Source organism: Marmota marmota, unplaced genomic scaffold (assembly GCF_001458135.2).
Source record: "Marmota marmota marmota unplaced genomic scaffold, marMar, whole genome shotgun sequence".
Lineage (NCBI taxonomy): Eukaryota > Metazoa > Chordata > Mammalia > Rodentia > Sciuridae > Marmota > Marmota marmota.
Window position 1 is genome coordinate 4591608 of NW_026000082.1, and position 14469 is coordinate 4606076.

The 14469-nt window shown below is 44.2% G+C and overlaps 1 pseudogene; it reads right to left on the reverse strand.

Annotated features, from left to right (window-relative positions):
- Positions 1 to 12448: 12448 nt before the first annotated feature.
- LOC107141601 lies at positions 12449 to 13326 on the reverse strand (annotated as a pseudogene).
- Positions 13327 to 14469: the final 1143 nt, after the last annotated feature.

Consider the following 14469-nt stretch of genomic DNA (forward strand, 5'->3'; position numbering starts at 1 on the left):
ATCCAACTTCACTTTGCTGTTAGCTTTAAATGATCTTGCTCAAATAGACTATCTTAAATATAAGTCAGTTTTCTGCTCTTTATCACCCAAGTAACACAAAACTACTGTGGAGATGAGCTGAGGGTGGTTAGAATCTTCCCTGAAGGTGGCAAATCCAGATGTGGTGGAGTTGCCCCTGAGCCTAGCTCTATTCCTCTGGATTTGAGAAAAGAATTGTTTCTCTCCGAGTAGCCAAGGAGGAAATCATGAGGACAGTGAAGGGGACTCCTATTCTTGATGGTCTCTAAACTGTGGCTTCATTTCCAAGGCATCTGAGAAACTCAGGCTTGGACTCTCTGAGCCCTTTTCTTTCCCCTGGGAGGGAGGACAGGGGCAGGGCAAGCCATGAGGGGGCAGATAAGGGCAAGAAGCTTAAAACCCCAAACAGCCAGCAAGGCAGTTTCTCTTCCCGACTCACCCTAAGGAAGGATGGAGAAGGAAAATACATTCCCCAGGCTGCTTCAGGATAGGGATGTGGGGGGTGGGGTGGGGCTGAGGTGGGGGGTGGGGGTGGATGGAGAGCTTCAGGAGCTGTGGCCGTGAGTCTGTCCCAGAGTTGCCCAGAGGGGATGGACCTCTGTAAACACATAAAGACACACATGAAGATAAACTCTTCTTCGTGGGAAATTGTAAGTAGGTTTATTTTCCACTCATTCATTCATTTTTCTAGAATCAACATGGGCCTACAATGAGAAAGGCAAAAACTGAAGTCCTGTGAGGAATTTGCTATGGAGGTGGAGAAGGCAGAACGAATGAATTCCATCACAACGATGAGCGCATAAGCATAAGCGCTTCTCTGAGAATTTTGTGTTTTGTCTGGTAACATCTCCCAACACCCAGACACAATAGGTACTACTCCCACTTCACATAAGAGGAAACTGAGGCTTAGAATAATTGGCCCAAGGTCACTAGCTTGAGGAGAGTGAAGCTTGGATTATAGTGCAGGCAGTCTGACTCCTGAAAATGTGCTCCTGGGTATTTCACTGAGTCCTTACCATCTATTTCCAGTTGACACGCAGGCATAGGTGAGTGTCCCTTACCAAGGCCTGGCTCCCAGGGAGCAACCCCCACCCAGCACCCTTTGCTATAGGGCTGCTATTATCTGGCCCAATCTCTATCCCCATTAATCTCTCTACATCCCCTATTTTGTTTTTACTTCTCTTGTCACCCCAAGGCAGAAAGAGGCACAGGAGACTAATGGAAACTAAAGGGTCCATCTCCCTCGGGGCCAATCACCTTCCCAGGAGCTCTGCAGCTGAGGCTTGCTCATGCATTCTCTGAGCCCAAACTCCCTCATCCTGAGAGGCAGTGTTCATGATTCATGGGCCTCAGAATGGATGAATCTGATTTTAGTCTTTGGGTCATAATAGCATCTGCCTCCGTCAAGCTTTGTCAGGGAATGGAACAAGCTCTTGGTACCTCATCTCATTATCTTTAGTTTAATTGTCAGAGCAACTGTAGGAGGCCAGATTACCCATTTATAGATAAGAAAACTAAGCTCGGGTTTTCATGTCCAGCTCAGGTGGTGACACTTAGATGAGATGGCAAGCCTAGTCTGACCCCAAGGCCACATCATCATGCTGTTTGTCTTTCTTCCTTTACCTGAGATTCCATGAAGAGTGGAAAGGCCATCCTATTCCGTCTGCCAGGGAGAGACTGCAGGTGATGGGTGCTCCATTCTAAGACACCTCTCCCACTCGGGGTCAGGCTTTAAGGGACAGGCCTGACCCAAGTCACTTACTCCAGGAGACCAAGGAGTCTCCTGGGAAATGCTTGCCCCAAGGGATGTGACCAAGGTCTGGTAATCAAACGCAGGTTGACCCAGAGGGATACACACTGTCCCTCCTTTACTTTGCTCCAGTCTCCTCAGTCTCCACCTTCCATTCTTCTGTGCCTGGGTCCGGGAAAGGTGGCCCTAGAGTAAATGTTGAAAGAGCAGAGTCGTTCAAGCCCCCTGAGCCATTGGGAGCCCGAGGCTTGAAATTCCCCTTAATAGTGGGTAACCCAGCAGGGAAAGGAACTCTACACCCCCCACCCTGGGGTTTTCCTTAAACACTGTAGGACTCCCGTGTGCTGAGGGCATGGACAGGAGCCAGGTACACAGTCCCAGTAGTGCAGATACAAGTGCTGGGGTGGGGGACGGTGGTGTGGGTGGCAGATGAGACAGCACAGAGGTCTCTGGGGGCCACTGAACTCGTTGCTAACACAGGAGTCACTGTGTGGGACCTCCCAGAGGTAGAGAGAGGTTTGGGTGGTGGGAGAAGGTAGTGTGAGAACTGGGTGGTTCAGTGGGGAGAGCTGGAGCTACAGCTTGCCCTGCACGTTATCATTTCTAGCCGCTAAAACTCTTCCTTTCAAAGGCTCCAAAGACTGTGTTCCTGCTTCAGGGCAGGAGGTTTTAGAACTACAGTACAAATGTCGGCATTGTCCCTTCTAAAAGGAACGATTCAACACCCCCTTGGCTGGGTGGGGAGGGGGATTCCTGAGGCATGTTTTGTCCCACTCCACTCCCTCTTGGCTGTCCAGGATAACCGGGCCAAGTGCCAGCGAAGGTCAAACGCATGCCAGCCTGTGACCTATGACCTATGGCCCAGCACAAAGAGCCGGGTTGGTCAGATTCCTGCCTGAGGAATTTCAACCAAGAAATGCTGAGACATACAGGCAGATAACAGTGGGGCTGGAGGCCAAAGGAATGCATTGGAAGATTCTATAGGGTGGAATTCAAACTGCGAGAGCCATGTGGGGAGGAGGGAGACCCAGAGTCTGTGGAGAACTGGTTAGCAGGTGTGCTGCCAAAAGTCAGACGAGAGGAAAGACAGAAAGGTGGGGACAGAGACAGAGACACATGGACCAGGAGAGACAGAAGCTCCTCAGCAGGGCCTCTTGGTCCCTGTCCCCCAGCCCAACTCCACCTCTCTTCCTAACCTAGCAGAGCTTCTGAGGGACACGGGACAGTGACTTCTACCCCAGGATGGTTCTGGGTTGCTAGGGACCTGAACCTCAGTCCTTGGTGACTTCATAGGTTTCAATGACATTGAAGAGCCCTGTGAACAAGGCAGAGAGAGTCTGAGGTGGTGATCAGCCTCCTCCCACCACATCTGAGGCAACATTCAAAGGGAAGTTAGCTTTGAAGTTTTCCGCAAGCTTTGCTGGGTCTCAGGAAGTGGAGCTGGAGTGGTAACTTATGCGGGTACAGGAGCTGGACCGTCTCAAATCCCAACTTCTTTTTGTGGCCAAAAGAAGTAGGTTTGGGGGAAGGAGACCTTGACCTAGAACAAGGAATTCATAACAAAATAAGAAGTTGAGGGAAATGGCCTCTCCTAAGTCTTGGCTTCCAGATCACTAATGAGGACAGAAACAGACCCTCCTTCCTTAGGTTATTAGGGGTGGCAGGAACCTGGAAGACCCCCAATTTACCCCCAGACCTGTCTGGCCCAGGATGAATCCTCTCCTGTAGCCCTGGTGATTAAGTACATGGACTCCCCCATGAAAGGCTGGAGGTGGAATGAGAGGTTGAGGAATCTCTTTTCCCATGGACAAGTCTGCACGAGATGACCAGCATGGGCCTGTCCATCCACAGACGCACACACTTCTTTCTGTCGCCCTTGAGGGGCTCTGTGGGGAAGGAAGTTTTCAGAGTCTTTGGTTACAGACTTATTAATAGAAGTGTGTCCATTTTTTTGTCTTAAAATAGCCATAGAAAGTTATTTTCAATGAGCTTCCACTTGGGTGGTTAGATGGCTTTTTATTGTCTTCCTTTCAGGAGAGTTCAAGAACTTGCTCATATTTTTCTGTTTCATTTATAGCAAAACAGTCATAACAGGAAGATCCACTGCTCTGTGTAACTTCCTGAGTCAAGGATTCCAGGCTGTCTGAGGTGTCTTAGAGTCTAGCGCCACCCTGTCTGTTCACCTCTCCCCACCCCCGTGTCCTTGACGGGTAGTCATCCAGCCTCAGCCCACACTGCCGGATAGAGGGGCCTCCAGGCTTCAGATGGAGGAAGCCCAAGGAAAGAGGCCTGAATTGGGGCCAAAAGAAGTAAGTTTGGGGGAAGGAGACCTTGACCTAGAACAAGGGCCTAGTAATAAAAAATCCCTTTCTCCACCTTAAACCCTGCCCCCTCCTTCCCACTGCCATCCTTTCGCTCCTCTTTCATTCCAGCCCCAAATCCTGTGTGGCCATAACCTTCTAGAGCCCTCCATCCATTGAGAACACACTCCTTTGTTCTCCCAAAGTCTTACAGAAGGCTCTCAGAAACTTTTCTCTTAACAGGAGTCTGCATTTCCTCTGCAACCCTTCAGGAGAAAGAGGCTCACTCATAGTCTCACAGCTCTTCAGCAGAAATGGCGTCTGGATTGTCTGGGCTCCCTCATCTACATCACCTCTCACCCGCCCTCATTTCTCCCACCAACACCCTTATCCAAGCACTGAACCTGTCCAGTGTTCATTCACTGAATTACTTGTAACCTGGCTCATCGTCTTCCTCACCAGGTCATGTCCTGCATCATCCTCAGAATTTTCGTTTCCCAGGGAAATCAAACGATTGGCCTGTATATCTTAGATTTCCTTAACTCCAGGGGCTTTACTTCCACTCTGCTTCAGCCACCATGGATCTTGTCACACCCAGACCCCATCCTGGATCTTGTCAGGACAGTCTCTTCCTTGACTGATGGCTGCATTCTCCTATCTGATAAGCTATCTCAAGCCTCACACTCAGGACATCTGTAGTTTGACCTGTAGGAGACCCCAGCCCTTTGGTCCTTCCATTTCGCTTAGTCTCTCTGTCCTCCTGTCTGAAAGCCTGGATCCTGTGATCATCTCCACCGTGCTCACACCAGTACTGCTATTTCCCTTTCACTGCTATACGGCTGTGCCTTTCTCGCTCCCAAAATCCAGTTATTCCAGTTTCAGTGAGACCAAATTCCAGCCAGCTCCTCACCAGGTGCCCTGCACCTCCCCTGCTGCTTTCTCCTCTGCATCAACTCTCCCCCTTCTCTGACATTTTTCTCCTGTCCTATGAATCCTTCTAATCTACTCCATCCAAAAAGAACCTCCCTAAGGCCAGGGATGGTGGTGCATGCCTCTGGTCCCAGTGACTCAAGATGCTGAGGCAGGAGGATTACAAGTTTGAGGCCAGTCTCAGCATCTTAGTGAGGCCCTAAGCAACTTAGTAACAACCTGTCTCAAAATTAAAAAATAAAGCTGGGCAGGGTGGTGCACACATGTAACTCCAGTGGCTTAGGAAGCTGAAGCAGAAAGATGGCAAGTTCAAAGCCAGTCTCAGCAACTTAGCGAGGCTCTAAGCAACTTGGTGAGTCCTTTTTTCAAAATAAAAAGGGCTTGGGGTGTGTCTCAGTGGTGAAGTCCCCCTGGGTTCAATTCCTGGTACCAAAATAATAATGATAATAATAAAAGTAAATAAATAAAAGAGCTAAGGATGTAGCTCAGTGGTTAAACACCCCTGGGTTCAATCTCAGTAGCAAGAAAGAAAGGCAGGAAGGAAGGAAGAGAAAGAAATGCCCTAAACCCTCTTCTGTCACCCCCTTAATACTTTCATCTGTTCTTGTTGTCACCCCTTTTCTCACCCCCTGCATATATCCCAACCCAATGCGCTCTGGCCACTGTCCTGACCACTCCACAGAAACTGCTTTTTCTAAAGTCACAGTTTCAGGCACTGTTGCTGTATAACAAATGACAAATTACCCCCAAACTTAATATCATAAAATGGTCATTTTATTGAGCTCATGGATTCTGAGGGTCAGGAAGCCAGACTGATCACATAGTATTGGTCACATGGTCTTGTTTCTCTCTGCTTCACCGCACCTGGAGCCTCATCAGGGAAGACCTGAAGTCTGAGAATGACATGGCAATATGGCCTAGAGTCATTTGACGGCTCATTTGCCGCCACGTTTAACACCCCTGCTAGGACGGTGCCAAGACCAGGTCTGCCAAGAACAGACTTAGACATGGCCTCTCTAGGTGGCTTGGCTTCCTCACTGTGGAGTGGTCTCTGGGTGGTCTGACTTCTTACATGGGGTACTCCAGTGAGTCAACTGACAAGGTGGAAGCAGCAGCATCTGTGATGTCTCAGAAGCCATTGTGACTATTATGAGCTCAGAAGTCACATAGTGTCACTTCCACTCTACTTCATTAGTCAAAGTGGTCACAAGCCACCCCAAATCAAGGGGAGAGGGTCTAGACCTCATCTCTTAATGGGATGGAGATGAAGTCACATTGTAGAAGAGCATGTGAGATGGAAGCGTTGCAGTCATCTAAAAGTACAATCAGTGTAATGGTTCGGATGTGAGGTGTCCCCCAAAAGCTCACATGTGAGACAATGTAAGGCTCAGAGGATAAATGACTGGATTGTGAGAGTCTTAACCCAGTCAGTGAATTAATCCCCTGATGGAGATTAAATGAGTGGTAATGGAAGGCAGGTAGCATGGGGCTGGAGGAGGTGGGCATTGGGGACATAGCTTTGGGATATATATTTGTATCTGGGGAGTGGAGTCTCTTTCTCTTCTTGCTGATTATCATGTGAGCTGCTTCCCTCTGCCATCCTCTCTCACCAGGATGTTCAGCCTCATCTCGAGCCTCAAGGAATGGAGCAGGCCTTCTATGGACTAAGACCTCTGAAACCAGGAGCCCTCAAACTTTTTTTCCTCTACAGTTGTTCTGGTCAGGTCCTTAGTCACATCAGTGAAAAAGTTGACTAAAACAGTCCATCACAGACTTCTTTGACAGTCCAATTACTAAATCCAAGGGACATTTTCAGTTAATAACTTGATCTCTGCTGGATCTGTTGTTGTTGATTCCCTGCCTTGCAAAACTGTCTGCCCCATCCATCTGGGTTGCCACATTCCTCCCTCTTTCCATTCCCTCCACCCTTATCTTCTGCTGTGGGAGACCAACCTCGCACATGACTGAGTTAACTTCCCTGCTGGGCAATGTGGCATCAGGCACCCATGCTGCTAGACTGCCCTGCTCTTCTAGGGTTTGAGTGACTGTGTCTTCCTACAGCCCCGTGGGTGGAGCTATGCTCACCTGTTTCTTTGTAATATTACCCTTTGCTCTGTTTAGGATAGAAAGTTCCATGGAAGTGCCTTATGCTTGTCCCCTTCTCTTACTGTGCCCTTGGGTGTGGCCTACCCAGATGTCAGTCAACCTGCTGACAGTGGACATCATGAGGATAGACTCAGTCCCCTGAAACCTGACCCCTTGCCTCATTTGAATAGCTTCTCCTCAATAAAGGGGTCAGAACGAGCTCTCTCTCTCTTCCTGTGGGCCCTTAAGGTCAGAAGAGCCATCACAGCAACACCAAAGAAAAAGGTATTTGTGTCTCTTGTGAAGTTATTTTGTGCAGCCCAGTTAGCCCAGTTTACCTGCAGTGACCCTTGAGTGTTTTAGTAGTGAATGAAACCTGGCAATCTACATCTCTGTCCTCCTCTTAAGGAGAATGTTCTCCAAGGATGTATACTCAGCCCATACTTAGGATACTTTGGGCTTAGAGACCTCTATTATGAATTTAATTACTAACTACATACCATTGGCTCCCAAATCTACCCACCACAAACCCCTTCCCAAGTATCAGACTTGCATACCCATAAGCCTAGTGGATATGTTCCAAGATCCCTCAATTTAGGCTTGTCCAAAGTTAAACTCACCATCTTCCCCTATAAACTAGTTCCTCCTCTGGCATTCTTTCTCTTAAAGGTATCTAGTGGCCCAAATTTCACTCCTTTTCTGTTACCTTTCACATCTAATTATTTACCCAGTTAGGTTCATTTTGTATTTTAAATGCTTCTATGAATTCTTTAGCATTTCAAAATTAGAAGATTAAGAACCAGAGAAGTTATTACTTTCCAAGGTGAAACAGCTATGGTCTATTTATTCTTCCATTGTTAATCAAACATTTATTGAGTACAACTTTGTTACAGGAACTGGAATGAAAAAGCTTGTAAGACATGGTCTCTGGTTACTTCTGGAGGAGAGAGATGGGAGGGTAACTAGTGGAGTCCTGTAAGATGTGATAAATGTTGTGATTATGGGGTGCACTGGGAAGAAATACCATGGAAGAAACACCAGGGGTAGGAAGGGTGAAAGTGGGCTGTATTTGTTAGTTTTCTATTGCTATGTAACAACTTTAGCTGCTTAGAACAACAAACTCTTAGCTCACAGTTGCTATGTCAAATACCCAGGGGCTGCTTAGCTGTGTACCTCTAGCTCTGGGTCCCACAAGGCTGTAATCAAGGTGTCAGCCAGGGCAATAGTCATCTGAATGATTGGCTTGGAGGGTAATTCAATCTGAGGTACTTGGTTCTTGACAGGCCTTGAGCCCTGTTGGCTCAAGACAGGGCTACTCCCAACAAGGCAGCTGGATTCCCCCAGGGCCAGGGTTCTGAGAAAGAGAGAGAAGAAAGGGATCCCAAGATGAACCAGGCTTTGTATAACCTAATCTTGACAGTGACATCCCATGAGTTTTGGGATATTCTTTGTTAGGAGTGAATCACTAGGTCCAGACCATGTTCTAGGAGAAGAGATTGCACAAGGGCATGATTACTAGGTGGAGGGGATCATTGGGGGCCATCTCAGCAAGTATCATAAGAGACAAAGGAGATTCTTATAGCAGGTGATACCTGGACTCTATTTAGGGGTTATCCAGATAAAGAACTACATAGGACTGTCTTCTGCAGAGAATGCTGAATGTAAAATCACCTAGCAGTAGAAGAGCCCAAGGCTGGAGGAACAGCCAATCCATTAAGGTTGAAGGGTTGGCTGCCATCTATGGTAGGGAGCAAGCTGCCTTTGCCTGATGACTTTGCCACAGTCCACTGGATCCCAACTAAATGTCAAATTCCTTCCTTATTATGCTCTTGTCTGCTCTGTGTTTTAAGCAAATTTTGGCTGATTAATCAACATTGAATATTTTACATACACAACAAAGCTTCTTTCCATAAGATAAACTTACAACCTCTTTACAAAAAGGGCCCAAACCCATCAGGATGATTTCCCAGTAGACCGCATTTATAGATCATTACAAATGCAAGAAGCATGACCCAAATTTTCAGTTATCAAAGGGTGGAGATTCTCTCATACTTTGGAATGTGTTTATTTAACTTTTAAATAAAATTTTACATCGAACTCTGAGTGCAAAATGCACACCCAACAAAAACTCACAAAGTCTTGTAATCATCGTGCAGGTTTTCAAAACAGAATGTTGTCACTCTGCAAACTTCCCTTGTGTCACCTCCCAGTTCCCAAGTCCCTCTTCCCCAGAGATAATTACTATCCTGATTTCTATCATCATAGAATGGTTTTGCCTGTTTGAATGTTGTATAAATGATATCCTTTAGTCTATACTCTTCATACTTGGTGCTCATCATTTTTTTTTTTTTTTGGTACTAGGTATTGAACTCAGGGACATTCGATCACTGAGCCACATCCCCAGCCCTACTTTTTGTATTTTATTTAGAGACAGGGTCTCACTGAGTTGCTTAGCACCTCACTTTTTGCTGAGACTGGCTTTAAACTCATGATCCTCCTGCCTCTGCCTCCTGAGCTGCTGGGATTATAGGCATTCGCCACTGCACCCAGCTCATCATTCATTTTTGTAAGATTCATCCATGTTGTTTGTGGTAATAGGTGGTTTGTTTACACTGCTATATAGTATTTCATTAATTAAACCATAATTTATTTATCCATTCTACAGTAAAAATATAAATTATTTCCAATTTAAAGAAACTACAAGTAGTGCTGCTATATCCACTCATGATCATGCCCTATGGTACACATAAATACACATTTCTGTTGGACCTAAGCCTTGGAGTGGAACTGCAACACTATGAGTACATGTAGAGGTAGGTTTATTAGATGTTGGCAGTTTTCCAAAGTGGTTGCATTAATTTACACACCCAGGGGCAATGTTTATGAGTTTTATCTGTATGACATATCTATATCCTTGCCATAGTTCATATTATCAATATTTTTACACTAAGCTATTCCCAAGGATATGCAGTGACATCTTACTAAGGTTTAATTAGCATTTGCTCAATACTGCTAGTAAGTGGCTTTTAAGTTATTGATTTTTTTGGTGCCGGGGATTGAATTCAGAGGCACTCAACCACTGAGCCACACCCCCCAGCCCTATTTTGTATTTTATAGGAGACAGGGTCTCACTGAGTTGCTTAGTGCCTCACAATTGCTGAGGCTGGCTTTGAACTCATGATCCTCCTGCCTCTGCCTCCTGAGCTGCTGTTGATTTTGAAGGTATCTTCTTTTGCAAAGTGTTTGTTTGTACTTTTTGCTCATTTCCTTGTTGGATTGTCTTTTTCTTTTTGCTTTGCAGACATTTTTTACATATTATATCAGTTTTCTAAGGCAGTACCCCCTAACAAAGTACCACAGACTGGGTGGCTTAAATAACGGAACTTTATTGTCTCACAGTTCCGGAGGCTGCAAGTCTGAAATCAAGGTGTGGACAGATTTGGTTCCTTCTGAGGGCTGTAAGAGAAATTTTGTTCTATGCCTCTCTCCATTCAGTGGTTTGTTGGCAATTTTTGGAATTCCTTGGCTTATAGATGCCTGTCTTCATCATTACAAGGCATTCACCCTATCTAAATTCCTCTATTATGAACATATCAGTTTCATTGGATTAGGGCCCGCTTACTCCAGTGTGACCCCATCTTAACTGCTTACATATGCTATGACCCTATTTCCAAATAAGGTCACATTTTGAGGTGCTGGAGCTAGAAACTTGACACTTGTAGTTTGAATAATATACATGTTTTTTAAAAAAAATCTTCCAGGGATGGGGATATAGCTCAGTTGGTAGAGTGCTTGCCTTGCATGTACAAGGCCCTGGGTTTAATCTTCAGCACCAAAAAAAAAAAAAAAATCTTCCAGCTAGGCACAGTGGTGCATGCCTGCAATCCCAACAGCTTGTGAGTTTGTGAGACTGAGGCAGGAGGATCACAGGTTTGAAACCATCCTCAGCAATTTAGCGAGACTGAAGCAACCTAGAGAGTCCCTGTCCTAAAAAAAAAGGAAGAAAGAAATCTTCCAGTTTGTGTTTTGCTGTTACACTCTCTTAATGATATCGAGGAAGACTAAAGATGGCTATAAGTTGTTTTTCATTCTCCAAATTGAGAGTTGACATTTCTTCCTCCTTCTCTTGAGTCCAGGTTTTCCCGATGACTGCTTAAACAATAAAACATGTTGGAAATGAGGCTGTACCATTTATAGACCAAGTCTTTGAGAGAAGGAGCACATTCTTCCCTCTTAGAAGACCTGTTCTTGGGATATTTGCTTGTGGGGTATCAGGCTGCAAGAAACCCAGGCCACACAGAGAGGCTCCCTAGTGAGCATTCCTAGCTGAACATCAACCAATAACCAGAATTAACTCCCAGCACTGTGAAAGAGCCACCCTGGACCTTATGGCCAAAAGAGCTCTACCCCAGCCAACATGTAGAGCAGCAGAGATGCCCAGCAAGCCCTCTCAAACTGTGGAATCATAGGAATGAGTTGTTCATAAGAAATAGTTGGGTTTTTTGCATCAATAATTTTTTTATTGGTTGTTCAAAACATTACAAAGCTCTTGACATATTTCATACATTTGATTCAAGTGTGCATCAATAATTTTTTAAAAATTTGTTTTAATTAGTTACACATGACAGTACAATGACCTTGACATATCATACATTTGAATCACGTGGGATACAATATCTCATTTTTCTGGGTATACAGTTTGCAGAATCACATTGTTCATGCATTCACATATATACACACAGTAATAATGATGTCTGTTTCATTCTACTATCCTTCCCATCTCCCCAACCCCTCCCCTCCCATCATTTCTCTCTACCTAATCTAAGGTAGCGCTATTCTTTTTTTTTTCCTCACATCTTCATACGTGTATTTTGTATAACAATGAGGGTCTCCTTCCGCCATCCATGCAATTCCCTTTCTCCCTCCCTTTCCCTCCCACCCCTCTTCCCTATGTAGAGGTAATCTTCTTCCCATGCTCTTCCTCTCTTCCCCATTTTGAGTCACCCCCCTTATATCAGAGAAGACATTCGGCATTTGTTTTTTTGGGATTGGCTAACTTCACTTAGCATAATCTGCTCTAATGCCATCCTTCCCTGCAAATGTCCTGATCTTATTATTTTTTAATGCTGAATAATTTTCCATTGTGTATATATGCCACATTTTTTAATCCATTCATCCATTGAAGGGCAGCATCAATAATTTTTTAAAAAATATTTATTCTTTAGTTTTAGGTGGACACAATATCTTTATTTTACATCTATGTGGTGCTAAGGATCGAACCCAGTGCCTCATGCATGCTAGGTGAGCACTCTATCACTGAGCCACAACCCCAGCCCCTGCATCAATAATTTTTGATTAACAAAAGTTATCATAAAGTTTAATCATGATTCAGAAAAAATTGAGCAAATAACTTTCTCTAAAAAAATATTTTGACTCTGCGTAGACTGCAGTTATTGGGGGTGAGGGCAATGGTAACTTAAAATTACCCTATTTTCTATTCTGAAAATGACAAAAAGTCCCATTTCCAGTTTGATTATAAAGATACATGAGACTCAAAATGACAGAATAAATACAAAACAAGAAAGGCAAAAACTGTAAAGCTAAAGGGCATACAATAGGCTCTAAGAGAAAAAAAATCTCAGAAATACCCAAAGTGGCAACAAGAAACATTTGGCTGGAATTTGAAGTTCTTTTCAGTCATCTTTGTCTTTTGCTACATTTTTAAGAACGTTCACGAACTCGATGTAATTGAAATTCCCCTATCTGTCAATAGGGGCTTCTCTGTACAGCTCATCCACTTCCTTATCTGTAAACCGATCGCCCATGAGTGGTCAGCAACTCTCTCAGGTAATCCTCCTGAATGGTGCCAGTAGCTTCTTCATCAAAGCAAGCAAATGTATTTCTATTAACATCTTTGGGATCTGAGCCATTTAACTTCTTACCAAACATGGTGAGGAACATGGTGAAATTGATGGGTGCTGGAGCCTCATTCATCATGACATCCAGGTATTCATCAGTGGGATTCTTCCCCAGTGAGGCAAGCATATCATGCAAATCTTCCTTGTCAATGAAACCATCTCTGTTCTGGTCAATTATGTTGAAGGCCTCTTGAATTCCTGAATCTGTGATTGGTCAAACATGGCAAACACATTGGATGTACATGTTGTGCATTGAGGGCACTTCTTGGTGGTCTTGGTCTTTGCTCTTTTGCTCGTCATGGTAGTGGTTAAATCCCTACACAGCCATGAGAATCAAACACCTTAGCAAATCCCTCGATGCCTCTCAGGTCTTAATTTTAATGTGTTCCCAACATACCAATCTTTCTCTTTAGTGTTGGTGCTTGTGTCCTGTTAAAGAAATATTTGCCTGCTTCTAGGATGTGAAGCTTTGTTATCATCTAGAAATTTTATTGATGACCTTTTACATTTTAATCTACATTATCTAAATGATTTTGCTTATGATATAGTGTATGATACAATGCAATGTGGCATATTCCCTTTGAATTTAATAATAATGATAATGCTTTTGAATTTAGAATTCAATTTGCCTATAAATACCAGTATAGTAGTAATTTAACATCACAAAGGAGTAAAAGAAAATTTGAAAATTTATTTTACCTATCTGCCATCTCCTCACTCCCCATCAGGTCTCAAGGAAATGGACACTTAATCATGTATTCATCCATAAAACATTGAGCCAGGATTTATATTTACATATGCCAGGATCTAAACCAGAGGCTGCAACACACCAGATGAGATACAGGCACTCTTCTCACATAATTACAATCTTTTGGGGATAAATGAAAAACATTTAATTTAAATTTTGCTGAGTGTTATGAAAGAAAAACAGATAACATGAGAATGGAGACCACAAATCCTAAATCTAGGACTACAGGTGCATCAGAGAGATTCCTTGCAGAAATGATGTTTAAACTGAGGCCCAGGGGATGAGTATTACTTACCTAGAGAAAGAATTGGGAAGAAGAAATTTCCAGAAAAAAAGTAAAAAAAAAAACATGGCAAAGAAGAATCCAAAATATTAGTGGAACTGAGAAGAGTCTTGTGTGGCTAAGGGCTGAGAATGTCAGAGACACAGACGAGACTGAGAGATGAAAGAGGCGAGACTTATGAGCCACCTTAGAGAAATCTGGACTTTTTTTTTTTTTTTTCAGAAATGGGAGGCACTTTGAAGAGTTTAAGCAGGGGAGTGACATGATGGGTCTTGTGGGGTTGAAGATCAATAGGGTTGCCTTGTATGACAAGGTAGAACATAAGCAATATCTGATACAGGCTTCAAAATGCCAGGTGGCTTCAAGGGAAAAGTCTCATTGGCTTGAGGCATCAGGAAGGACTTCATAGAGGAAGTGCAGACGGGCACCAGCAACTG